Source organism: Scyliorhinus torazame, chromosome 18, assembly GCF_047496885.1.
Source record: "Scyliorhinus torazame isolate Kashiwa2021f chromosome 18, sScyTor2.1, whole genome shotgun sequence".
In the NCBI taxonomy this organism is placed as follows: domain Eukaryota; kingdom Metazoa; phylum Chordata; class Chondrichthyes; order Carcharhiniformes; family Scyliorhinidae; genus Scyliorhinus; species Scyliorhinus torazame.
In genome coordinates, this window is record NC_092724.1 from 31,026,377 (window position 1) to 31,053,842 (window position 27,466).

Below are 27,466 nucleotides of genomic sequence, written 5' to 3' on the forward strand. Positions count from 1 at the left end.
CAGCTTGGGTCACTATCTGTGCGGAGTCTGCACATCCTCCCCGTGTGTGCGTGGGTTTCCTCCGGGTGCTCCGGTTTCCTCCCACAGTCCAAAGATATGCAGGTTAGGTGGATTGGCCATGATAAATTGCCCTTAGTGTCCAAAATTGCCCTTAGTGTTGGGTGGGGTTACTGGGTTGTGGGAATAGGGTGGTGGTGTGGACCTTGGGTAGGGTGCTCTTTCCAAGAGCCGGTGCAGACTCGATGGGTCGAATGGCCTCCTTCTGCACTGTAAATTCTATGATAATCTATGATAATCTTCCCTCCATACCAGGCAACATTCTGGTAAATCTCCTCTGTACCCTTTCCACATCTTTCCTATAATGCGTCGACCAGAATTGCACGCAATACTCCAAATGCGGCCGCACCAGAGTTTTGTACAGCTGCAACATGACCTCATGGCTCCGAAACTCAATCCCTCTGCCAATAAAAGCTAACACACCGTACCCCTTCTTAACAACCCTCTCAACCTGGGTGGCAACTTTCTGGGATCTATGTACATGGACACCGAGATCTCTTTGCTCATCCACACTGCCAAGAATCTTACCATTAGCCCAGTACTCTGTCTTCCTGTTATTCCTTCCAAAATGAATCACCTCACACTTTTCTGCATTAAACTCCATTTGCCACCTCTCAGCCCAACGCTGCAGCTTATCTATGTCCCTCTGTAACTTGTAACATCCTTCCGCACTGTCCACAACTCCACCGACTTTAGTGTCATCTGCAAATTTACTCACCCATCCTTCTACGCCCTCCTCTTGGTAATACTTGGTAAAATTCTGCACAGTGTGTGACATTTAGGTGATCTGGCTTTAATAGTGTAGTGCAGAACATTCTGTACACAATAAAACACTGAAAAACAAACAATAACAAGTTGGTTGGTCTAGCTGAATAATTCAGCCTAATGAATGATAGTTCTATATGAGTTAATCAGTTAAAGAAAACAGTTTTTTCAAATAAAGCAATGTGTTGGCACATATACCCTATAGTGTCCTTTCCTTGAAGGGGTATGGACATCTGGTAAAGTGTTTAACACATAATTATGTTTGCAATCAGAGGAATGTATAATTACCCTGCTCTTTGAAACAACAAAATCAGAAAACAGATCCCAGTTTTCTGAAATGTCATAACTTCATTTAGAATTATGGTCATTCAGAAAACAGAATGATACAATTTCATGCAATTAAACTGGCTGCAGTTTAAACTTTCCCCAACAGAACACATGTGCAGGGTTTAACTACGTTTCTGGAATAGGCTGTTCCAGGAGCTGACCCTCCCGCCCCATGTAATAATAATGCCCTTTAACCTTTCAACAAGGGGCCTTCAGGAATCAGACAGTCTGCAGTTGCCTTGGGGTAAGTCATTTCTTGCGCGCTGTATTTTTCCGGCAAATCTAAGTAATCCAGCTGAGTTTAGAAATTCAGACAGAGTTTTAACATCACATCTGAAGATGCACAGCAGCACCTCTAGCTATAGGAAGCAATGGAAGCCAAGTAATAAGCCCAGCTGTGTCAGACCTGCTGAAGCCATGTGCCAGACAAGGAATGCGGTAGGTAATTTGTAAGCCACATACCACAGCTAGCATGTAGTTCCGGTTATATAACAATGTTTTTAAATTGACCTTGCTTTAACTCAGATTACAGGAAACCAGTACTTGAGTGTTTACACCACTACATTTGGAGGTGACCAAATTGTGCATCCAGTAAGAAACTTTGGAGGAGTGAATTAAAAGGAAGTTTACACCGGAATATTAAATAACTGTCCTGTATTAAAATTACACCTGCCACTCGTTTAAAAACAGCCTTACATATTCAGGGACAATACAACTGTGCATACAGTGTTGACTGCATTAGAGCTACCAGAACATGATGTACAATACAGGCACAAAATGCACTCAGCACCAAAATAAATAATAGGATGTAGGTTACCATGATTCTTTTGTCCCCTAACAGGTCTTATATCCAATATTCCATTCAGTCCTTGGTACTTCCTTGTGTAACCTAGTTCTCAATTTATGCTAGTTTACACTTTCACTGCATTGCAAGTATCTGAGTAAAATTATATAGAAGGGCCCCTTGAAAGAGCATCTGTGGAAACAATATAGTGAAAGGGAACCGAGTGGCTCAGACCACAGCTACAGTTTAAGGAGGCAAATATTTATTACAGCATATTCATTTTAACAAGAGGTGAATATGCTCTCATAGTATGCACGCGTACTGATGTCAAAGAATTACTTGTGAGTTTACAGCTAGAAAAAGTTATCTTTTTATCAATTACTATGGTATCCTAAAATATTTGGATTTACAATTACAGATTTCATGAAATTTACAAATATTTTCATTTTCTATAAGTTATCAAATCAATCTCAGCAACAATATAACACCTGGCTCATAAAACGCGACTTTAGGACCTGCATGCAGGGTTATGAGTATGATGGGATAAAATTGACCAAATATTTTATCAACAGTTAGCATTTAAAGCCAGCACATAACCTTTCAACTTAGAACTCCCCCACAAAAATCAGCTTTATCGCTGGGATTGGAGAGCGTTCCTACTAACTGGTCAGATTTGTCCCATTTGTGCAATGGGACTGAAACCTGTCAGGAGCAATCAATTATACCTTACCCGCTCCCACTTTTAATTACACACGAACTTGAGGCTAGAAGCTGTTGGTTTTTGAGATCCAGTTGCAAGTGTTTACCAACAGTGTTTGTCCACCAATAATCCATATACAACAAGTTGTTTAAATGCTTTCTTTTTCGCTTCCCTTAAAGCAACATTATGTGCTGTGCCTGCCTGTTGCCTGATGTGAAGGTATCTTCAAGAGTCGTTGCATCTGCTTTTTGAGATAAGGGGAATATTCTCCAGTGGGAAAGCATTATTGGGTTTTGTTTGAGCATTTGTGACACTACCCTGGAAATAGTTGATTTCAACACATTATTGTAAATTTAGCAGAGTTTGGAAAGAAAATATGAAGTGGGATTGCAATAGTGATTCGCTCCATACATTTTAAAATATTATTGCCTTACAGATGAACTGCGACAAACTGTTGGTCTTCCAATAAGTACATTACATTCTGTAATTCTGAAAGCTATTTTCAGTTTATTAGCTCATGGTTATTGTACAGAAACTGGGCGGAGATCACATAGAGCAGCTAACATCAGGAACAGCGAGGAGTAATATGAAGCAATAAATAGGGAACAGATTATCACCTCAATGTTGGGGTTAGTTAATCTGGTACACCTCAAAACACACAGCATATAAATCATAAAAGCGAATTTTATGATTTAGATGTTGATTTCAACTTCTGGGGCGAAATTCTCCGTTATCGGCGCAAAGTCCGCCGATCGGCGCAAAAAGCGGCGCAAATCCGACTTGCGTCACGTCGGAAAAATGGATCGAAAGTCTCCGGCCCGAAATGGGCTAGCAGCGACGTAACGAGATCCGCGCTTGCGCACGTGGTTGACGCCGTGCAGCGTCATACGCGCCGCACGGCGTGACGGCTCATAAGGCCGCGCTGCTCCCCCCCCCACCCGACCGGAACACCCGACTGGATGGCTGGCCGCCGCTCAGCCCCGAGGTTCGAGTCACGTGATGTGGAGGCGCTCCTGGATGCAGTGGAGCAGAGGAGGGACGCCCTGTATCCTGGGCACGGCCGCAGAGTTGCCCCACGCCACAGCCGGCGTCTGTGGAGGGAAGTGGCAGAGGCCGTCACCGCTGCGGCCCTGACACCACGGACAGGCACCCAGTGCAACAAGAAGGTGAACGACCTCATCAGAGCAGACAGGATGAGCCTCCCCCATATCCCCCCTCCCAATATTCCCCCCTCCCCCATATCCCTCCTCCCCGATATCCCCCCTCCCCCATATCCCCCTTCCCCCATATCCCCCCTCCCCCATATCCCCCTATCCCCCTCCCCCATATTCCCCCTCCCGATATCCCCCCTCCCCCATATCCCCCATATCACCCCTCCCCCATGTCCCCCATATCCCCCTCCCCCATATCCCCCTCCCCATATCCCCCTCCCCATATCCCCCCTCCCCATATCCCCCTCCCCATATCCGCCCTCCCCCATATCCCCCTCCCCCATATCCCCCTCCCCATATCCCTCCTCCCCCATATCCCCGCTCCCCCATATCCCCCCTCCCCCATATCCCCATATCCCCCCTCCCCCATATCCCCCTCCCCCATAACCCCCCCTCCCCATATCCCCCCTCCCCCATATCCCCCCTCCCCATATCCCCCCTCCCCCATATCCTCCCTCCCCCATATCCCCCATATCCTCCCTCCCCCATACCCTCCCTCCCCATGTCCCCCATATCCCCCCTCCCCCATATCCCCCATATCCCCCCTCCCCCATATCCCCCCTCCCCCATATCCCCCCTCCCCATATCCCCCTCCCCCATATCCTCCATATCCCCCTCCCCCATATCCCCCTCCCCATATCCCCTTCCCTATATCCCCCTCCCCATATCCCCCTCCCCATATCCCCCTCCCCCATATCCCCCTCCCCCATATCCCCCTCCCCCATATCCCCCCTCCCCCATATCCCCCCTCCCCATATCCCCCATATCCCCCCCTCCCCCATATCCCCCCTCCCCCATATCCCCCTCCCCCATATCCCCCCTCCCCCATATCCTCCCTCCCCCATGTCCCCCATATACCCCCTCGCCCATATCCCCCATATCCTCCCCTCCCCATATCCCCCCTCCCCATATCCCCCCTCCCCCATATCCCCCCTCCCCCATATCCCCCATATCCCCAAGTGAATCCAGCCCTAACCTTAACCTCTGCAATGCACGCGCAACCCATGGCATGCATTCATATACCTGCCTAACAGTGTTGCCTTTTACCCCTGCCACCACCCCCACCCACCCCCCCCCCCCCCACAGGAGAAGCGCGCACACAATAATAGGGAGCATGTGAGGACTGGAGGAGGCCCCGCTGATGAGAGGCCACTGACCGAACACGAGGAAAGGGCCCTGGAACTGGCTGGCGGACCTGAGGACCGGGAGGTTGCTGATGCAGAGGTCGGGGGCGTACTAGCAAGTGAGCCACCGACAGCCCGTCCCCATATCCCCCCTCCCCTATATCCCCCTCCCCCATATCACCTGATCACTGCCTGCGTGTCTAACCATGCATGCTTCATTGTGTATCGTAGGACCAAACGTCCAGGCACCCATCCCCGCAGATGCAGACCAACCGCAGGATGCCCCTCGGAGGCCATGGGAGACAGAGAGACCCGGACCCACCAGCATGCGACGCCCGCAGGATGCCCCTCGGAGGCCACGGGAGACAGAGAGACCCGGACCCTCCAGCATGCGACGCCCGCAGGATGCCTCTCGCACACAACGGGAGACGGAGAGACCTGGAGCAACAGGGAGACGACACCCCCGTCACGTGCGGGAGCGACCACCCAGCGACGAGGGGGGCAGCCACAGGCCCCCATCACATCCGAGCCAGGACACCACTACCCAGGACACCACTACCCAGAACACCACTACCCAGGACACCACTACCCAGGACACCACTACCCGGGACAGCACTGCCCTGGACACCCCTACCCGGGACAGCACTACCCAGGAAGACGAAATACCGGACAGTGACTCAGAGTGGATGGGTGGAGACGAACCCCCACCCCAAAGTGCCATGGACTCAGAGTGGGACGAAGAGCACGACACAACACCACTGCTGTCACCAACACCCTCCACCATCGCAGAAACACTCACCTCGGTTGGGCACTTTAGTGATGAGGCGTCTGGTACACTCACTGGTGTGCACAACACAGCCGTCCCGGTACAGCAGGTGGAGGTAGGAGCAGCAGAGGGACCGGGCGGTCGGAGGGCAGCCCAGCCCAAGCGAACATCTGCCGCCCAGATGGATCACGGGTTCCTGGAGTTACCACACCCACACATAGATCCGATGCAACCACCGACCCGGAGACGAGCGAAGAGGGTGACGGCCGGCTTGCAGCGGCTGCAGTCGCAGGTGGAGGAGTCCACCCGCGTCCAGGAGCTGGAAGTGGTGCCGGTCATACGTGCCACCCAGGCCGACACCGCACGGGTGGCGTCCGCGGTGGAGGCAATAGGTGCGACGGTGTCAGACATGGGGAACGGTTTGCGAGGCCTGGGGCTTTCCGTGCAGGCGGCGTCTGTGGCCCAGGACATGGCTGCCCTCTCACAGGAGGCCATGAGCCAGTGCCAGCGCCAGATGGCAGAGGCGCTCAACACCATAGCCCAGTCTCAGCAGGCCATAGCCCAGTCTCAGCAGGCCATGGCCCAGTCTCTGCAGGCCATGGCCCAGTCTCTGCAGGCCATCGCTGAGGGCATCGGCGCCAGTGGCCATGTGCGAGCCGGCGTCGCACTGTCACAGACAGGGTTTGCCAACCCCCTGGGCTCCATGGCTGCAAACCTGCAGACCCCTGTCGATACCAGCACGGCCTCCAGGACTGGCAGCGCCAGATGCCGGGGGGGCGTCGGATGGCCAGTCCGTTCGCATCCCCCACCCATGTAGAGGCCTGGGGGCCATCGGGCACCCCGAGGGAGGAGGAGGTGGTGTGGTCCGTCCCGGGTCCCCCTGTAGGGGAGGTCTGGGAACACCGCGACACCTCGGACTCCCCCCCTTCCGGTCCCAGGTGCATCGGGTGGGCAACGGGCAGGACAGGCTGGCAGCTCGCCATCCCAGTCGCCCGGGCCGCAGCCTGGCCCATCTAGGCCAGGACGCCCCAGGAAACGGCCGCCAAAGGGATCCAGTGTCAGAGGGCAGGAATCACAGGAGTCCACCTCCAGTTCTGCTGTACCGTCTGGGGAACCACGTAGACGTAGTCAAAGGGCCCGTAAGGCCAAACAATTAGACACTGAGTAAGTTGGCACGGTTGCAGGGCACAGATGAGTTTTAGGGGCTAGGGCACGTGCATGAACTCATTTGGTTATTAAAGTCAATGTTACACCTACAGAAGCTGCCTTTGTGCTCTGTCCAAAGTGTGCGGGGGTGTCATGTACGTTGAGCGCAAGTGTGTGTGTGAGGGGTGGTCTTACCTCAGCCCCAGGTGAGTCTGCCCCCTTCCCCCTGGGCCGCCATCAACATCCCCCAGGCAGAGGACGGGACCGTGCGCTGCAGTGTCACAGCCGCATGCAGGGATGGTCCGGGTGGATGGTGGTACTGTGGCCATGGGTCAGACATAGTCCAACGATGTGGAGCCAGGAGCTCACCGCAGGGCGGGTTGCCATCATCTTCCACCGCCTGCAATAGACACGCGTCCACCCGCAGCTGTGTGAGCCCGGCCTGTTGTGCCGCATGTGGATCGGCAATGGGGGGGGTGGTGTGCATGCGGGTGGGGTAGGTGGGGTTGGGGAGGGGGGTGAGGGTGCTGGGTGGGTGGATGGGTGGGGGGTGTGGGTGGTCGGCTGTTGCCATGGTGTGCGGTCTGTGGCCATACTACCCGATTCCCAAGCCCATCTAGTCAGTGAAGCGGGCGGCTATCAGTCTGTCCCGTGCCCGCTGGGCCAGCCGGTAACGGTTGACAGCCACCCGCCTGTGTCTACCCCGTCTGCCCTGACCATTACCCCCATCCCCCTCATCTGGGGAGGACTGCGCCTCTTCCTGCTGCTCCTCCACTCCGCCCTCCTCTGTCTGCGGCACATCGCCCCTCTGCTGGGCTATGTTGTGCAGGACGCAGCACACCACAATGATGCGGCCGACCCTATCTGACCGATACTGGAGGGCGCCCCCAGAGAGGTCCAGGCACCTGAAACGCATCTTCAGCACGCCAAAGCACCTCTCTATCACTCCCCTTGTCGCTACATGGGCATCATTGTAGCGGTTCTCCGCCTCATTGCGTGGCCTCCGTGTAGGCGTCATCAGCCACGATCGCAATGGGTAGCCCCTGTCGCCCAGCAACCAGCCCCTCAGCCGGGGATGGCGTCCCTCGTACATGCTGGGGATGGATGACTGCGACAACACATATGAGTCGTGTACACTGCCTGGGTAACGGGCGCAGACTTGCAGGATCATCATGCGGTGGTCGCAGACCACCTGTATGTTCATCGAATAGGTCCACTTCCTATTGGTGAACACGGCCCTGTTATCTGCAGGTGGCCGCACGGCGATGTGCATCCCATCAATCGCGCCCTGGACCATGGGGAACGCGGCCACGGCAGAGAAGCCCACGGCCCGGGCATCTTGGCTGGCCCGGTCCACAGGGAAGCGGATGTAGCGGTGCGCCATGGCATATAGGGCATCTGTCACTGCCCGGATGCACCGATGCACCGATGTCTGCGATATGCCAGACAGGTTCCCACTCGGTGCCTGGAATGACCCTGTTGCATAAAAGTTCAGGGCAACCGTAACCTTGACGGACACGGGGAGAGGGTGTCCCCCGCCAGTGCCACGCGGTGACAGGTGTGCCAGCAGGTGGCAGATGTGTGCCACGGTTTCCCGCCTCATCCGGAGTCTCCCCCTGCATTCCCGGTCCGTGAGGTCCTAGTATGACTGCCGGGGCCGGTACACATGGGGCGCCCTCGGGTGCCTCCGTTGCCGTGGGGCCGTGACGTCCTCCTCCCCCTACTCGTCCTGTCGGTCAGGTGTCCCTCCAGCCTAGGCGGCTGCCGCCTGACCCTCTGCGGCAGCCTGCGCCGCCTCTCTGGCACGCTCCTCCTCCTCCTCCTCCTCCTCATCCAGGGCAACATAGACATTAGCGGCTGCCGCCACGGCGGCCAACATCGCTGGATGATCGGAAAACATGACGGCCTGGTGGGGGGGAGGGGAACGACGACATGTCATCATTGCCCATATCCCCTCCTCCCCCCAGCCAGGTGGCATGGACCGCATGGGTCCAACTGTTGGAGGCTGGCACCTGGCCAGGTGGACCAACTCACATGCCCTCGCATCCCCATCCCCGGCACGGACCCCAACCTCCTCCTCGGCAGGGACCCCCCCCCCATCCCCCTCCCCGGCACGGACCCCCCCAACCTCCTCCCCGGCACGGACCCCAACCTCCTCCCCGGCACGGACTCCCCATGCCCCTCCCCGGCACAGACCCCCCCCAAACTCCTCCCCGGCACGGACCCCAACCTCCTCCCCGGCACGAACCCCCCATCCCCCTCCCCGGCACGGACCCCCCATCCCCCTCCCCGGCACGGACCCCCCCAACCTCCTCCCCGGCACGGACCCCCCATCCCCCTCCCCGGCACGGACCCCCCCAACCTCCCCCCGGCACGGACCCCAGCCTCCTCCCCGGCACGGACCCCCCCATCCCCCTCCCCGGCACGGACCCCCCCAACCTCCTCCCCGGCACGGACCCCAACCCCCTCCCCGGCACGGACCCCCCATCCCCCTCCCCAGCACGGACCCCCCAACCTCCTCCCCGGCACGGACCCCAACCTCCTCCCCGGCACGGACCCCCCATCCCCCTCCCCGGCACGGACCCCCCCATCCCCCTCCCCGGCACGGACCCCCCCCATCCCCCACCCCGGCACGGACCCCCCCAACCTCCTCCCCGGCACGGACCCCCCATCCCCCTCCCTGGCACGGACCCCCCCAACCTCCTCCCCGGCACGGACCCCAACCTCCTCCCCGGCATGGACCCCCCATCCCCCTCCCCGGCACGGACCCCCCCAACCTCCTCCCCGGCACGGACCCCCCCTCTCGGCACTCCCCCGGAGCCCAGCCCACTCTAACCACCCTCCCCGCCGCACACACACACACACACACAACCCGAGACACACCTCTTCCCACACATTCAGACTGCGGCCACGCCATCGCCTGCCCAGCGACCACCCCCTCAGGCCGTCACTCACCTCCACGCTGGTCGGCGTGAACCTGGAGCACAGGGTCATGCCGATGAAAAGGAGGTTTGATTCACGTCGACGTGAACGGTCATCACGTCGACGGGACTTCGGCCCATCCGGAAGGGAGAATATCGGCAGGCCGAAAATCGGCTGCCTTGCGCAGACCTGTGCCATTCTCCGACGGCAGCGGCGCCATTAACGCCCCGCCGACTTTTCTCCCTTCGGAGACTTCGGCAACCGGCGGGGGCGGGATTCACGGCGGCCAACGGCCATTCTCCGACCCTCTGGGGGGTCGGAGAATGATGCCCATCCATGTGCCCGTTTCGTCAAGCCACATTTTTGGGCATTTCACTAATTCCAATTAAGCAGTTTGAAATAACGGGCACATTTTAGCGGAAATGAAATTGAATCCTGTGTCGAGCGCATTTAGGCGGGTATTTCCCAGCACTTGAAGTGCCGAGAACGACCCCGCTATCAAACGGGACTCTGCTTAACTTCGGGGCCTCTCAATACTTCTTAGCGCAGTAGGCAGTGTGTCAGTCTCATAATCTGAAGGTCTTGAGTTCAATCCTCAGAGGGGGTAAGTTATTGGGGCGGCACGGTAGCACAGTGGTTAGCACTGTCACTTCACAGCTCCAGGGTCCCAGGTTCAATTCCCGGCTTGGGTCACTGTCTGTGCGGAGTCGGCACGTTCTCCCGTGTCTGCGTGGGTTTCTACCGGGTGCTCCAGTTTCCTCCCACAATCCAAAGATGTGCAGGTTAGGTGGATTGGCTCTGCTGAATTGCCCTTAGTATCCAAAAGGGTTAGGTGGGGTTGCTGGGTTGCAGGAATGGGGCAGAGGTGTGGACTTAAGTGGGGTGCTCTTTCTGAGGGCCAGTGCAGACTTGATGGGCCGAATGTCCTCCTTCTGCACTATAAATACTATGATCTATGAATCCCATTTCTGAGGAGCGGAGCTCGTTCATGCAGGAAGAGATCGGGATGCAATTTGTAAATGGCACCCAGACCTCTAGACTCCCCAATGTAGTCTCCAACGCCACAACTCACCTATAAGGGAGTCATCAAGCCCCCTGCACCCCACCTGATAAGGGCAGGGCACCCCTGGGCCCAGTCCCCAGCACAGGCATAATGCCACCCGGCCACCTTGGCACTGCTAGCCTGGCACCTAGCAGTGCCCCTGCCTGACTGGCAATGCTTGCTGCCTGGGCACCCTGACAGTGCCTGGGTGGCATCGGGGGGTGCCAGGGTGCCACATTGCCCAGACACCAACCAACTAGGGGCCCCTAATTGCCTGGGAGACCCCCCAAGTGCCGGTACATCTGGTCCCCGTTTGTGGAGACCAGTACTCGCCAGAGCGTACTAATAATAATAATTAATAATAATAATCTTTATTTGTGTCAATCCTGGTGATCCCGTTAGATCTCACGAGGAGTAGAGAGCTGTGTAAATCTCGCGAGAGGCCTCTCACGAGATGTATCGACCACGTCGCGTCCCGAGTCTGGCGCAGCATGGCCATTAGATCACGCCCAATGTTTGCTTCCAGTACAAAAAAAATACTTTTGGACTGAATTGATAGGCTTACATTAACACTGCAATGAAGTTACTGTGAAAAGCCCCTAGTCGCCACACTTCAGCGCCTGTTCGGGTACACTGAGGGAGAATTCAAAATGTCCAATTCACCTAACAGCACGTCTTTCGTAACTTGTGGGAGGAAATCGGAGCATCCGGAGAAAACCAACGCAGACACGGGGAGAATGTGCAGATTCCGCACAGACAGTGACCCAAGCCGGGATGCGAACTCGGGACCCTGGCGCTGTGAAGCAACAGTGCTAACCACTGTGCCACGCATACTCAGGGTCTCCAAGGCGCGGTGGTTAGATCTTGTGCCTTGGGTAACTCCAGCGAGTGCATATTAAAGTTAACCTTACTGCATATTTTAATCTGCAAATTTATTTGTGGATGGGCTCCAGATCGCGACATCTCGCAAGATCCCGTTAGATCTCGAGAGGCATAGCGAGCTGCGTAAATCTCGCAGACAGAATTGATATTAATGATACCATACCGATACTTAATGCTACAGGCATTTACGTTTATTTGCAACTTGCTTAATTACCATTGTGGCACCTTCCCGCCATCAAATCCTGGGAGTCATCATTGATCAGAGTTTAACGAGACCAGCCATATAAATATTGTGGTTATAAGTTGAATTTAGATAATAGCAAATACTTTGCGGTTAATCCCCCGGGAGGGAAGCCTATCTGGCGATGTTTGTTTTTCGTCTTGCCAGATCTAGCTTTCGTTATCTGGGAATCCGGGTGGCCCATGATTGGGCCTCGGTTCATAAATTAAATTATACTAGTCTGGTTAATGGAGTCAAATCTGACTTACAGATGTGGGATATCCTCCTCCTGTCCTTCGCAGGCAGGGTCCAGACTATTAAGATGAATGTGCTCCCGATATTTTTATTTATTTTTCCATGTCTCCCCACTTTTCTCCCAAGCCTTCTTTGTCAAAATTAATAAATTAGTGTCCTCAATTATTTGGGTGGGTAAGACCCCAAGGACCCGTAGGCCGTCCCTCCAGCAAAATAGGCAATCAGGAGGCTTGGCTTTACCCAACTTATTATTTTACTATTGGGCAGCCAATATTGAGAAGATACTGGGGTGGTTTAGTGACCCGTGTGCCATATGGGGACAAATGGAGGCGAGTTCCTGTCAGCGTTCAAACCTTGGTGCATTAGTAACCGCAAAGCTCCTGTTCTCTCCAGCGAGATTTTCCTTGAATCCGGTAATGGATCCACCGCGAGAATCTGGAAGCAGTTCAGGCAGCATTTGAAACTTAGTTCCATGTCTTTGCTGGCCCCTATCTGCAATAATCGCATATTTTGCCAGTGGCTTTGGACTTGACGTTTAGGTGAAGGGAGGGAAAGGGCTTGGCGAGATTTGAGGACTTGTTCGTGGAGGGAAGATTTTCCAGCTTTAAGGAGCTGTTGGACAAATTTCAACTCCCTGGTTCCAATCTGTTTAGATACTTACAGATTCACAATTTTTCACACAAGGCTTTTCTCTCTTTCCCCTTGGCACCACCCTCCTCCCTGTTGAAGAGTATTTTGTCTTTCATTGGATCTGGAGGGGGAATTATATTTTGCATATACTGCCAGTTCCTATCAGCGGAGTCAGCTCCATTGGATGAGGTAAAGATGAAATGGGAGGGTGAATTGGGTCCTATTTTGGATGATGAGGTATGGAGTGAGGCTCTTCACACGGCCAACTCCCCATCCTGTTGTGCTCAGCTTTGGTTGATCCAATTCAAGATGGTGCACAGGACTCATCTGACCAAGGTAAGGATGAGCGGATTTTTCTCTGGGGTGAGGACAGGTGTGAGCATTGTTCTCGGGGACTGGCTAACCACACTTATATGTTCTGGTCTTGTCCCAAGTTAGTAAACTTTTGCGTCTCTTTCTGAAGGATCATGTCAGAGGTACCTAATGCTGATCTGGAGCCATGTCCACTGGTGGCCAACTTCAGGGTATCAGTTTTGCTGGTTCTGCAAATGGTGGTGAAGGTGGATGTCCACCCCTTTGCCTCGTTAATAGCCCAGGAACAAGTTCTGCTTGGGTGGAGGTCTCCTACCCCACCCAGTGCCTCAGCTTGGTTGTGTGACCTCATATCGATCTTACAATTGGAGAAGGTCAAGTGCATCATTAGGAGGTCAGTAGAAGGGTTCTACTTAAGATGCCAGGCATTCATTTCCTTTTTTAAAGAGCTAGTCACCGTCAATTGTTAAGGAGTTTAGCTTAGTTTTGGGAGGTTAAGTTAATTTGGGCATTTGATTGTTTGTCGTGTTCTTTGTCATTGTAACCTGAATTAGTTGTTTTATATTATTTTGCTTGTAGTGAAAAGTTTTCAATAAAAACATTTTTAAAAATAAACCTTGTAGGTACAAGGGCAGGTCAGAGGTTGGGAATTCTAAAATGAGTAACATACCTTTTGGCTCCCCAAAGCCTGTCCACCAATTAAAGGGCTCAAATCAAAAGTGTGATGAATATAATAAATTGCCATACTTTGACCTGGGTTAAAATGCTTACAGACAGTGAGCGCGATTCTCCGACCCCCCACCAGGTCGGATAATCGTCGGGGGCCGGCGTGACTCCCACCCCCGCCGTGTCCCGAATTCTCCGCCACCAGAGATTCAGCGGGGGCGGGAATCGCGCCGCGCCGTTAGGCGGAAATCGCGCCGGTCGGCGGGCCCACCCCCGGCGATTCTCGGGTCCGCGATGGGCCGAAGTCCCACCGCTGTCAACCCACGCCAGCCGGCGTAAATTGAACCACCTTTCGAAGGCGGGACAAGGTGGTGCGGGCGGGCTCCGGGGTCCTGGGGGGGGACGCGGGGCGATCTGGCCCCGGGGAGTGCCTCCACGGTGGCCTGGCCCACGATCGGGGCCCACCGATCGCGGGCGGACCTGTGGCGTGGGGGCACTCTTTTCCTTCTGCCTTCGCCATGGTCTTCACTGTGGCGGAGGCGGAAAAGACCCCTCCACTGCGCATGCGTGGGGATGCCGTGAGTGGCCGCTGACGCTCCCGCGCATGCGTCGCATGGCAAAGTCATTTCCGCTCCAGCCGGCGGGGCGGAAATCACTTCGGCGCGGGCCTAGCCCCTCAAGATGAGCGATCGGCCCCTCAAGATGCGGAGAATTCCACACCTTTGGGGCGGCGCAATGCCAGATTGATTCGCGCTGTTTTTGGCGCCGGTCGGCATACATCGCGCCGATTGCGGAGAAACCCGCCCAGTATGTCTGCTAGAACTATGATTAAACTTGAGGTAATCAGTGATTTAGCAGGGGAAGTATTTTACAAATAGATATGACAGACCATTTTACCTGTTTGCAGTTGGCGGGCTAATGTCATGGTGTAACAATTTGAGCGTGGCTAAACAAATCAAGACACATCTTGCAACAAGAGACAAAAGAATGCTGTGTGCTTTGAGAGCAGCTGGTATAGCTAATGGGAGGACCCAAGTCTGTCTGGAAAAGACATGTTGCTTTCAGGGCTCTAAGCTGAGCAGTAGGCTTTCAGCTTGGTCTTAAAAATGGTCTCTCTCTCCAAGGACTCTACACCAAGATAAACAAGTAAAGCCTGGTTGTTAACGCTATACATAAGTGGTATTTGAAATATATGGGTTGCTTTATTGGAATCTGGAGGCAAGTTTCATGAAGAAAGTTAAGATGTAGTACTTGTTAACTTTAAGGCTTTGTTGCTAGTGTGTTTAATTCTGTGTTCATATTAAAGTTTATTTTAATATAAAAGCTGTGTATTGGTCAATGTTATCACTCCTGTGGTTCAGTAACATTTCCTCACAATTTTACCAAATGCAAATAGTTGGGTTCTGATCCTGGACCTTAACCAAAAATTGAGGTTCTGGTCCGGAACCCTAACAAGAGTGTGATCGAATACCCTCCAATTTCCTGGTGATTGTAGCTCCAACACTTAAGAAGCTGGATATGGCCTAGGACAAAGAGGTCCACTTGATTGACGCCCCATGCATTATCCTCTCTGTCAAATTAGATAACAAAAAATAAATAAAGAGGGAAAGAGAGAATAGATTAATAGAGAGAATGAGAAAGTAAGAACATTTCTAAAATTTTAACTCTCTAACAACAATTTATGACCTGGAGGAATGAGGCTACCTTTTCACCTGTTTCCTTTCCGTATCTGAGAAGTTGATTGGTATTGCATTAATTATAATCATATTGCTAAGAGGGTACTTCATTCATAACTATCAGCATTAGCTTTCTGTGAAAAAGCTAATGCGCAATTAATGTGCAAATTCAGCAAGCTCTTGCGAAAGAAACGATAAGTTCTGGAGATTTGTAACTCAAGATTCTTTTTCTTGCATCCCTTAATCCTTTCAATTTACTGGTAATTTAGTGAATTAATAACATAATGCACCACATGGTTATTTTCCAGCAAGACTTGGCCCAATGTAGCTAAGGTTAGATTCTCAATTGAAATATCCTGAAATGTTATATTGAAGTCTGCACTTTTATTTTCATATCTATGCCATTTCCAAAATAAATAATTTGGGTTCAAAAGACCGAGTTAAAGCACGTTCCATAATATTATGCAAAGTATCAAGCAAAGGGATAACAATGTAAATGCTGGAGGGTATGCCCCCACAATCCATACAACTTGCATTATATGTCTTCAGTGCTTGCATCTGCATTTGGTAATTGTTAAATCTATCACAGCTGGGGTTTTCTTTTGCTGCATTCTTTAGGCATCTTTCGCTTCATTGTCAAATATACCCAAAGCTAAAGTTAGACGAGCCAATATATTAATGCACTTTTAGTCTAACTCCATTGTCTTCACATGTCATACAGGCTTGTCCTTGTCTGCTTTATTGAAACTGTTGGTCAACTTTTGCTACCTTTCACCTCTGGTTTATTTAGCACATATTTGTTTTCCAGATTCAATCATTCGCCTTCCATGCTACCATTGATCCTTTTCATAAGCCAGAGAGCAAAAGAGTCAGCTATTATAAGGTTAAATATGTACTCAAATATGAACAAAAAAAATTCTTCTTCTTGAACAGTCACCCCCTTATATGAAGAGGATGTGTGATACAGACATACAAACAGAAACAGGAACTCGGCAAACACAATGGAGGCATGGCGGGTGGGAGATTAAAAGCAGGGGGCATTTTACATCGAGGTCTGATACAAAGTAAAAAAGCAACGAGTCCTGTGGGCAGCTGCAGTGGTACAAGAGAATCTCAACCTGTGCATTGGGAGGGAAATATCAAAATTAGCACAAGAAAGGAGGACAATTAAAAAAAGAAAGAGAAATAGGGGAATCTAGTTAGCAATATAGGAAGAGAGATATTAATTTAACTAGCAGATAGTGCAGGAAACTACTGATAACCTGATATGTGTTATGAAAGCTATTGTTAGGTTCTAGTGTTCTGCTTGATGCATAGGATCTGATGCACAGTATCTTTAGTTATGCCATATGGGATTGATAATAACAATTAAGTTGATGGCATCATCATGTGACCCCCGGCAAGCTGATTTCCATTTTAGTTTTTTTTGTCTAGGAGCAATTTAAATAAAAGATTTTTCTGGAATGTTTTTATCCACTGCCAAAAAACAAATGCTGGAATTGAGGTGGTGTAAGAAGGAGGGGGAGGAGTTAAATTTGTTTCCCCCTTTTCGAAGCACAGTATAAAACAGCTGGTTTAACAATTTAAGTGTGAACTATATTAAAAATCATCATTAAGCCTCAGCAAAAAACATGAAAGTGGCAGTGTTCTTTGTCAAGAGTAATCTGAGTTCACGTCCATTATTGCCCCACATCGAGGGTGGAATTTAATGCCACCCAATAACAAGTTTTGTTTGGGGGGGCATTTAAACAGGCAGGAGGAGAGTGGGTGGGGACCCTGCCACCTACCACCACTACCCCCCACCACGTGCCCACCACTGCCCCAATTAAGTCCGGGGTGGGAAATTAGTGGACAGCTTTCTGCTCCCTCTGCCAATTGAACAATAATAGAACATTACAGCGCAGGCCCTTCGGCCCTCGATGTTGCGCCGACCTGTGAAACCAATCTAAAGCCCATCTACACTATTCCATTATCATCCATATGTTTATCCAATGACCATTTAAATGCCCTTAATGTTGGCGAGTCCACTACTGTTGCAGGGAGGGCATTCCACGCCCTTACTACTCTCTGAGTAAAGAACCTACCTCTGACATCTGCCCTATATCTATCTCCCCTCAATTTAAAGCTATGTCCCCTCGTGCTAGCCATCACCATCCGAGGGAAAAGGCTCTCACTGTCCACCCTATCTAATCCTCTGATCATCTTGTATGCCTCTACAAAGTCACCTCTTAACCTTCTTCTCTCGAACGAAAACAGCCTCAAGTCCCTCAGCCTTTTCTCATAAGATCTTCCCTCCATACCAGGCAACATCCTGGTAAATCTCCCCTGCACCCTTTCCAATGCTTCCACATCCTTCCTATAATGCGGCGACCAGAACTGCACACAATACTCCAAATGCGGCCGCAACAGAGTTTTGTACAGCTGCAACATGACCTCATGGCTCCGAAACTCAATCCCTCTACCAATAAAAGCGAACACACCGTACACCTTCTTAACAACCCTATCAACTTGGGTGGCAACGTTCAGGGATCTCTGCTCATCCACACTACCAAGAATCTTACCATTAGCCCAGTACTCTGTATTCCTGTTACTCCTTCCAAAATGAATCATCTCACACTTTCCTGCATTAAACTCCATTTGCCACTTCTCAGCCCAGCTCTGCAGCTTATCTATGTCCCTCTGCTGTAACCTGAAACATCCTTCCGCACTGTCCAGAACTCCACCGACTTTAGTGTCATCCGCACATTTATTCACCAATCCTTCTACGCCCTCCTCCAGGTCATTTATAAAAATAACAAACAGCAGTGGCCCCAAAACAGATCCTTGTGGTACACCACTGGTAACTGAACTCCAGGCTGAACATTTCCCATCAACCACCACCCTTTGTCTTCTTACAACTAGCAATTTCTGATCCAAACCGCTAAATCACCCTCATTCCCATGTCTCCGTATTTTCTGCAATAGCCTACCGTGGGGAACCTTATCAAACACTTTACTAAAATCCATATACACCACATCACCTGCTTTACCCTCGTCCACCTGTTTGGTCACCTTCTGAAAGAACTCAATAAGATTTGTGAGGCATGACCTACCCTTCACGAAACCGTGTTGACTATCCATAATCAAATTATTCCTTTCTAGATGTATATAAATCTTATCTCTTATAATCCTTTCCAAGACTTTGCTCACAACAGAAATAAGGCTCACTGGTCTATAGTTACCATGGTTGTCTCTACTCCCCTTCTTGAATACGGGGACAACATTTGCTATCCTCCAGTCTTCTGGCACTATTCCTGTAGACAATGACGACATAAAGATCAAAGCCAAAGGCTCTGCAGTCTCCTCCCTAGCTTCCCGTGGAATCCTAGGATAAATCCCATCTGCCCTGGGGACTTATCTATTTCACGCTTTCCAGAATTGCTAACACCTCCTCCTTATGAACCTCAATCCCGTGTAGTCTAGTAGCCTGTATCTCAGTATTCTCCTCGATAACATTGTCTTTTTCCTGTGTGAATACTGACGAAAAATATTCATTTAGCACCTCTCCTATCTCCTCGGACTCCACGCACAACTTCCCACTACTGTCCTTGACTAGCCCTACTCTTACCCTAGTCATTTTTTAATTCCTGACATACCTATAGCTTTAAGGTTTTCCATGATCCTACCTGCCAAGGACTTCTCATGTCCCCTCCTGGCTCTTCTTAGCTCTCTCTTTAGGTTCTTCCTGGCTACCTTGTAATTCTCAAGCGCCCCAACTGAACCTTCACGTCTCATCTTTACATAAGCCTCCTTCTTTCTCTTGGCAAGTGATTCAACTACTTTAGTAAACCACGGTTCCCTCGCTCGACCACTTCCTCCCTGCCCGACAGGTGCATACTTATCAAGGACACGCAGTAGCTGTTCCTTGAACAAGCTCCGCATTTCAATTGTGCCCATCCCCTGCAGTTTCCTTCCCCATCCTATGCCACCTAAGTCTTGCCTAATCGCATCATAATTGCCTTTCCCCCAGCTATAACTCTTGCCCTGCGGTATATACCTACCCCTTTCCATCGGTAAAGTAAGCATAACCGAATTGTGGCCACTATCACCAAAGTGCTCACCTACCTCCAAATCTAACACCTGGCCTGGTTCATTACCCAGTACCAAATCCAATGTGGCCTCGCCTCTTGTTGGCCTACCTTGGTGCAGAGGAGGTTCACCAGGATGTTGCCTGGTATGGAGGGTGCTAGCTATGAAGAAAGGTTGAGTAGATTAGGATTGTTTTCATTGGAAAGACGGAGGTTGAGGGGGGACCTGATTGCGGTCTACAAAATTATGAGAGGTATGGACTGGGTGGATAGCAACAAGTTTTTTCCAAGAGTGGGGGTGTCAATTACAAGGGGTCACGATTTCAAGGTGAGAGGGGGAAAGTTTAAGGGAGATGTGCGTGGAAAGCTTTTTACGCAGAGGGTGGTGGGTACCTGGAACGCTTTGCCAGCGGAGGCAGTAGAGGCGGGCACGATAGCATCATTTAAGATGCATCTAGACAGATATATGAACGGGCGGGGAACAGAGGGAAGACAGGTTTAGATAAAGGATCTGGATCGGCGCAGGCTGGGAGGGCCGAAGGGCCTGTTCCTGTGCTGTAATTTTCTTTGTTCTTTGTTCTTTGTACCTACATACTGGGTCAGGAAACCCTCCTGCACACATTGGACAAAAACTGACCCATCTAAAGTACTCGAACTATAGCGTTTCCAGTCAATATTTGGAAAGTTAAAGTCCCCCATAACAGCTATCCTGTTACTTTCGCTCTAATTGAGAATCATCTTTGCAATCCTTTCCTCTACATCTCTGGAACTTTTCAGAAGCCTATCGAAAACTTCCAACAGGGTGACCTCTCCTTTCCTGTTTCTAACCTCAGCCTATACTACCTCAGTAGACGAGTCCTCATCAAACGTCCTTTCTGCCACCGTAATACTGTCCTTGACTAACAATGACACACCTCCTCCTCTTTTACCACCTTCCCTGAGCTTACTGAAACATCTAAACCCCGGAACCTGCAACAACCATTCCTGTCCCTGCTCTATCCATGTCTCCGAAATGGCTACAACATCGAAGTCCCAGGTACCAACCCATGCTGCAAGTTCACCCACCTTATTCCGGATGCTCCTGGCGTTGAAGTAGACACACTTCAAACCACCTTCCTGCCTGCCGGTACACTCCTGCGAACTTGAAACCTTACTCATGACCTCACTACTCTCAACCTCCTGTATACTGGAGCTACAATTCAGGTACCCATCCCCCTGCTGAATTAGCTTAAACCCTCCCGAAGAGCATTAGCAAATCCGCCCCCCCCCCCCCCCCCCCGGATATTGGTACCCCTCTGGTTCAGGTGTAGACCATCCCGGTTGTAGAGGTCCCACCTCCCCCAGAATGAGCCCTAATTATCCAGGTATCTGAATCCCTCCCTCCTGCACCATTCCTGTAGCCACGTGTTCAACTGTTCTCTCTCCCTATTCCTCATCTCGCTAGCGCGTGGCACGGGTAACAACCCAGAGATAATAACTCTGTTTGTTCTAGCTCTAAGATTGAGGCCTTAAGTGGGCAGTTAATGCCCACCCAGGGTATTCACCCAGCAGCAGGCGGGGATGGGGCTCTTTCATTCCAAGGCATTCAGTTCCTGATTAATGGATCCAGCAAAATTAAGGAGCAGCCTGCTGTGAGTCACCCCCTCCACTGCCCAGTTAAGCAATTTAATGTGGTGGGCCATTCCAAAGGCAGGTGACATGGGTGCCTTGCTGAGTCTCCATCAGGCAGGTGAGACCTCTGCCGCTGATACTAAATATGCCCTGAGAATTCCTTTCATCCATTGGTTATGAGATGGACTTTTATCTTTGAGGTAGGAAGCTTGAGTCAGGGAATTTACTGACTCAGCAGATCCATCTCCTTTAAAAGCATCCCCGCCAAAAATATTTTCTTTTTGGGGTGGCAGGGTCAGGGAGGATTTGGGCCACTACGTCCAGAGGCAGTTCAAAGATGGCCATGGAGGCAGGCGAGTACCAAGGTGGACTGTTTCAAAGGACCCTCTCAGTTCCCCGAGACTTTAACCCAGTTGCATAAAAGGCTGGTCAGCCCTCTATCCCTCACCCCTCTCCACTGCCAACTTTATGCTCCATCGAACCCCCAATCTACCCTATGCACCCACCCCCAAGCCAGCTGACTAGCCATTCACCCGGTATCATTTATGGACAGACTTCAGGAGCCATATGGAGAAGAAAGAAGTTCTGCCGATCCAAGAAAATTCTCACTCATATAATACTGAAAAAGAATGAATTCATGAAACACAGTCAAAGGTTTTAATTCCCTCAGGCCGTCAATCTGTAAAGCACAAACTTTTATTCACAAACCATATCAAAGACACCTAGGGCAGGATTCTCAGTTAGCCGATGCTGAAATCAGGGAAAGCGATTGGGCAGAGAAAAGGCCACAAAGCCGAAATCGTGGCTGGAGCCTGGATTCCATGCCCCGGTGCCTCGACTGTGGCGTCAATGCGTTCACACATCATGGGCGAGATTCTCCGACCCCCCGCCGGGTCGGAGAATCGCCGGGGGCTGGCGTGAATCCCGCCCCCGCCGGTTGCCGAAGTCTCCGGCACCGGATATTCGGCGGGGGCGGGAATGCGGAGCATTCCGCACCTTTGGGGCGGCGCGATGCCCGTCTGATTTGCGCCGTTTTGGGCGCCAGTCGGCGGACATCGCGCCGTTTCCGGAGAATTTCGCCCCATTATCTGGCCTGATCTGGTATTCTCCGGGGCCACCGCGATGCTCCGCCGGGAGGAATTGCCGACAGCGAGTTTCACTTGTGGTTTCAAAAATCAGGAAACAGGCATCGTGGCCAATGAGAGAGAGGAGGTAGGACGTGCAAAGGCACGATCGTGGGCTGTCGGTTCTACCATTGGCAGGGCTGGCTGGTTGGTGAGGGGGTGGGGAGGGATCTCTGCCAGACCCGGTGGGGGTGGGGGGGCAGCTGGGGGTGATGGGGGGGTGACCAGGGGATGGGCCATGAGGTTGGGATGATCCCCCATGGGACTGGGGTGTCCAGGCACAGCTCGCCTTTGCCGCGGATTGCAAGGTACCCATCGTGCTGCACACCCTTTGACCTGTGGTTGTGCAGAATGTCACCGGCCATATGGATGCCCCCACTCCTCCAACCCCGCATCCATCTCATCACATCTTACCCTCCCCCCGCAACCGGACGGCACCCTACGACCCACCCAAGCGCATTACCCACAGTAGCCCCTGCAGGAGGGCACAGGGTGGGGTCCGCAGAGCGTACCACCGGCATGGATAGCAGCAGCTACCAGTACCCTTTGCAGGAGAGATGGATGCCAGAAGCCCCCATGGTGCTGCACACCAAAAGGGCCGGGGTGGGGAGGGAGGAGTGGCAGCAAGAACGGCCGGGGTGGGTGTGGGGTAGAGAAGGAGGGTGGGAGGGGAACATGTGGGGACAGGGGCTGCAGTGCAGGCTGGGGACACTTGGTTGGGCATGGGGGTACGCACCATGCTAACATGCCTGCCTTTCACCCCGTACAGACAATGGACTTCGGAATCCAACCAGGAATGGTGGCCTTCGTCCTAGTCGCCGCAGCCCTGGGGGATGCACTGAGGCTGTACGGGCTGGGCTGCTAAAGGAGGGCCGCTGAGGGACAGGAGGTAGCCGGTGAGGATGGAGAGCCAGCCTTCTAACAGGTTGAGGAAGAGTGGGAGGAGGCACTGCATGAAGCCTCGAGTGTACCGGCATCGCCTGTCATTCGAGGAACTGCTGGACTGGGTTTGTCATTGAAGACTCTGGCTGAGTAGGGGGATAGTGCAACATATCTGCCAGAGCATGGTACACCTGGCATCGCTGGAGTATGGGGAGGGCACCTGGGCTACTCCATGGGATGGGGGTGCGAGCAGAGCGAACTCCTGAGGCTTTCCCGCCAACTGGCACTGCCAGTCCTGGAGGCCCACCCCTGTCCCCACCAATCTCGATACTCATGGCCATGGAGCACAGGGAGTGGGCAACCTTCCTCTGGGACTGCGCCACATCACACTTTGACTGTACCACCACCTTCTGGGTCTATGCCACATCAGCCAGTGGCTGTGCCACCTCGCTCTGGGTGTGTGCCATGTGAGCCAGCGCCTGGGCAATGCTGCTGCCACGCTCAGCCATAGCCTGCTGTGACTAGGCTACACACGGAAGCGCCACCGCAATGTCTAGGTTGCCCTGGTGCATGGCTGCCTGTGAGAGGGCAGCCCTATCCTGGGCCTCGACCACCGCCCGCGCAGATTGCCCCAGGCCTTGGCCCGCGCAGATTGCCCCAGGCCTTGGACTTCCTGGACCAAGGACAAAACCTTCTCTCTTTCTCCCCCCCCCTCCCCCATCATGCTGTGGCTCAAGGCCTTTAGAACAGAGAAAGTGGGGTCTGTTTAAACTCAGCGCTAACTTTAAATAGCGCTGCTGAGTTCAGGTTTTCCATCTGTGTGATTTGCATCCTTCCTCCTTCCCTATTCTGGCAAAAACTGAACCTGCTGGAAACGGGTGCAGGACTTCCATAACCATGTCCCAGTTGTCATTTTTCAAGGCATCTGGAGTCGATCTGTGTCCACTCCAAAGATTCAGCCCTATGAGTCAGTTTGGGTCGCCCTCTCAGTAACATTAGCAGAGTTTTGAAATTGGGTTTTCCCTCCTAACTAGATGCTGAAATGGAATGATAACAATGACTCAAAAAAAGGTAGTGTTATGTTTCAAGATGTTTTGACCAATTTCTTTTCAAGCAGAGGATCTGAGGACTGAGAAGGATTTTCCAAATATAAATCTGGTGAAAAGATTTAAGTCAAATGCTGGCAGGAAGGACAACGGTAAGCACAAGAAAATCACCACAATTCAACCAGAAAAAATGGGTTAACCATTTGAGGGTAAACTCTTCATTAAAATTTAATATTTTGTTCCAACCGTTCTATGTCAGAAATATCTTTTTCTTTCCAGGTGTGGCTGTGTTTTCCACATCATTCTCTTTCTTTTAAATTCAGATTTGCATTTAATTTTCTAAGACAAAAAGGATGATATTTATAATTCTCATAAATAATGGAATGCATTTAATTTGAGATGTACATATACAAAAAATGTTTACATGCAGAAATTGGAATCCATGGGTAGCACGGCGGCTCAGTGGTTAGCACTGCTGCCTCACGGTGCCAAGGACCCGGTTCGATCCCGGCCCCGGGTCACTGTCCGTGTGGAGTTTGTACATTCTTCCCGTGTCGGTGTGGGTCTCACCCCCACAGCCCAAAAATGTGCAGGGTAGGTGGAGTGGGCACGGTAAATTGCCCCTTAATTGTAAAAAAAGAATTGGGTACTTTAAATTTAAAAAAGAAATTGAAATTCATGTTGAACATGTTTTGCATATGTAATTTTAAAAATGTAAACCTCATAATAATGAGCTCAGATGCTGCATTTGTTGGAGCTACTGTCTTGTTATTTGTAATAAATTACTAATTCAATCATAATGGTTTTGGTTTACAGATTAGTTTTTGAACAATCAAAATTATAGCCAACTAAATTTCATAATTTAAGAGTGAGTATTCTTAAGGAGATTGTTTATTGGCAGCATGGTGGCCCAGTGGTTAGCACTGCTGCCTCACAGCACCGAGGAGCCGGTTCGATCCCAGCCCCGGGTCACTGTCCGTGTGGAGTTTACATTTCTACCCGTCTCTGCGTGGGTCTCACCCCCACAACCCAAAGGTGTGCAGGGTAGGTGAGTTGGCCATGCTAAATTGCCTCTTAATTGGAGAGAAAAAGAATTGAGCACTTTAAATTTAAAAACAAAAAATAAGTAAATAAATAAGATTGTTTATTACCGAGCTGACCTTAAATCAGAAAAAATGTATTACTGTTTTGGATCTCACAATATTCGAAATAATTGCTAGACAATTGCACAGTAGGACTATTGTTTTTTATCTAGGAACATAAGATAGTCAAACCCCCAAGACCAACCAATTATCATATCTACCACATTGGTTTAATTGGCAAGCAAAGCTGAACTTCCTTATATGATTATTTTAACAGTAAGTATCAATTAGGTGTGCGTCACAAACTGTATTTTAAAGCTGCACATACACAGAGACCTTTCCTCTGGATTAAAATATAATGCAGGAAAAGGTTCAGTTTAAAGCATATTGTATAAACAATACAGACTTGCTGGACTTGGCTTCAATCCTAATCAAAAATGCGGCAGCCCACACTTGGAACAGCACCAGCTTAGTGTGGAATTGTTCCAAGTCGGCAGTTGATCCAAATAAATTTGTCTTGATCACTCGTTAGTCACTGCGTTGCAAAGAAAGCATACTGCGTATGTTGTACCACTGGGCCAGCATGACCAGATTAATTCTATTTTTGCACTTGTGTAGGAAACAGGCCTGATTGCAAACTAGACTTTTTATTTGCAGGTGCGGTAGATCACTGTAGCCCCTATTGCCAGTTAACAGAGTGCTGATATAATGATGATGGCTCCATTCTTTATGGGACACATTTCAGCAGGTCGGTGAGGTTCTCCATTTCCCATAGGGGCAGCAATGCTGGAACACACTCACCTTAACAACAGAGATGGTTTCTAATTACACTCTCTTCTGATCGTTTTGATTCAGACATAATGGAATTGTGCTTTTGAATGAATCCCTCTCCCAATCCCATTTTAAAACATGGATATTAAAATAGAAAGCGCTGAGCAGATGCCAGGTGCTTCACCACAAGGGAGAAGAAGAATCATTGGGAGGACTCGGTTTGCACCTCTTAGCATCTGCTTATAGCTTTGTGACCAGGCCTCCTGTTTGACTGTTCAGGAAAAGTACAAGAGGTTGTTTTTTTAAATCAAAATGTTTCTTTTTTGTATTTTAAGTGTTCATATATTTAAGTTAGAGCGAGTTTCAATACTCACCAATAACGATTCAGGGTCAGGTATTGTAAATTGTACTAAAAATAATAATTTTTTTTAATTGTCACAAGTAGGCATACATTAACACTGCAATGAAGTTACTGTGAAAAGCCCCTAGTCGCCACATTCCAGCACGTGTTCAGCACAGATGGAGAATTCGGAATGTCCAATTCACCTAACAAGCATATCTTTCGGGACTTGTGGGAGGAAACCAGAGCACCCAGAGGAAACCCACGCAGACACAGATAGTGACCCAAGCCAGGAATCGAACCTGGGACCCTGGAACTGTGAAGCAACAGTGCTACCCACTGTGCTACTGTGCTGCCCACTGTCATGTGAGAGTACCTTTAAGAAATGGGTGTTTATAAATGGGTGTGTATATAAATATCTGTAGTGAGAATACCTTTAAGAAATGGGTGTTTACTACTGCAGTGATGTCAGAGAGGGTGGAGCTGGGCTGTCTGTCAGCTTTTTACTTTTGTTTTACACTGTTTGCTGCAGGGTGTGTTTTAGTTTTGTTTTCAGTGTTGGAGCTGAAGCCAGACCAAGCAGGTGTACTGCTGTTCTCTCTGCCATCAAAAGACTATCTCTTGAACATTTGGTGAATTCAGAATTATAAATGTTCTCAGTAGTGAATGTAAACCTTATGTGCTTCTGTTAAAAGGTGTTTCTTGGGTCTTCTGGATGTTGTTTGGGAAGTTATTAAGGATTACTTAGTGTATTCTTTGGGGGTTGAATTTGAATTGATGGTTGCTAAGATCTTCACTGTATGTTTTAAAAAGGTTAACTTGAGTTCATAGAATAAACATTGTTTAGCTTTAAAAAATACTTTTCCATTTCTGCTCTATCACACCTGTAGAGTGGGCCGTGTGCTCCCCATACCACAATCTATTAAAAGTTGTGGGTCAAGTGAACTCCATGATACGCTTTGGGGTTCTCTAAACCCTGGCCCATAACACCACTAGTGAACTCGTTTGACGTTGGCCGCAATGGGAAAGCTGCATCGAGCTGTATGGATAGAGGAATAC

General features: G+C 50.7%; 1 long non-coding RNA gene across 1 annotated transcript; it reads left to right on the forward strand.

Annotated features, from left to right (window-relative positions):
• Positions 1 to 1,454: 1,454 nt before the first annotated feature.
• Positions 1,455 to 27,115, forward strand: LOC140394789 (uncharacterized). The gene is made up of 3 exons (XR_011936005.1): positions 1,455 to 1,587; positions 24,286 to 24,366; positions 26,513 to 27,115. It is a non-coding gene; the product is annotated as an uncharacterized lncRNA (long non-coding RNA).
• The last annotated feature ends 351 nt before the right edge of the window (positions 27,116 to 27,466 follow it).